The sequence below is a fragment of the Condylura cristata genome, unplaced genomic scaffold, assembly GCF_000260355.1.
Source record: "Condylura cristata isolate star-nosed mole 26May11 unplaced genomic scaffold, ConCri1.0 scaffold00001, whole genome shotgun sequence".
NCBI classification, from domain to species: domain Eukaryota; kingdom Metazoa; phylum Chordata; class Mammalia; order Eulipotyphla; family Talpidae; genus Condylura; species Condylura cristata.
Genome location: NW_004567102.1, coordinates 87,350,920 through 87,351,717, shown reverse-complemented (window position 1 = coordinate 87,351,717; position 798 = coordinate 87,350,920). Strand labels below are relative to the sequence as shown.

Here is a 798-nt window from a genome sequence, read left to right as displayed (position 1 = left end):
GGTCTGCCTCGCCCTCCCCGGGAGCCGGCCTCTGTCGGGGGCTTCGCGCCCCTTAGCCACAGTGCGGTGTGGTGGACGAGCAGCCACACCGTGAGCTCGAGTGACGCTCCACTCACAGCCCGGGGTGGGGGTCCCACAGTGGCCGGCAAGGGGTCACTTCAGGGCTCCGGAGCTGGTCAGCTCAACCTTGGCCGGCCGAGTCCTGAGGCCCACCACATGGACACCGGCAGACCTGACTCAGGGGCTCCCTGGGCCTCTGGCGCGGTGGCTGAGGACATGAGGGTAAGATTTATGACACATTCCTAACAGGATGGAACCTGAGAACAGTATTTGTGGCGGGAGAACTGGACATGGGCAAGGCTGCAGCCTGACAAGAGCAACGGCCCGGCACAAGCCCAGACGGCAGAGCAGGGAGGTGGAGGGCGGGGGCTGGACACGCAACGAGACTGCTGCTGGGAACCCTGGGTGAGGCGCTGCAGGGGCGTGGACAGCTTTCCCGTCCAGGCCAAAGCAGTCTCTGGTGGGGTCCAGAACAGTCCCCAGACTCGGCCTAGTGGCTGGTCAGAAGTCAGGTCCATGGCGGAGTGATGGGCGTGGCTCTGTGCGACAGCAGGGAGCCCTCCGGACTGGGGCACGCAGACGGGCTCACTCCCTGCGTCAGCTACCCCACTCCACCTCTGAAAGCCAGGGTGGGCCCGCTCTGACCGCCAGAGCAGCGGCCCCGCAGAAGCGGGCTTCCAGTCGCACAGCGCAGGGGCTCACGCTGGCCGCGCCGCGCGGTCCCCATCCGCCAGGCCC

General features: G+C 67.4%; 1 protein-coding gene across 1 annotated transcript in view; it reads right to left on the bottom strand.

Moving 5' to 3' along the window:
* LOC105854750 (mitogen-activated protein kinase kinase kinase 4-like) overlaps window positions 1-798 on the bottom strand; it is a 6,730-nt gene that overhangs the window by 5,037 nt on the left and 895 nt on the right. The gene's annotated exons all lie outside the window — the stretch shown is intronic.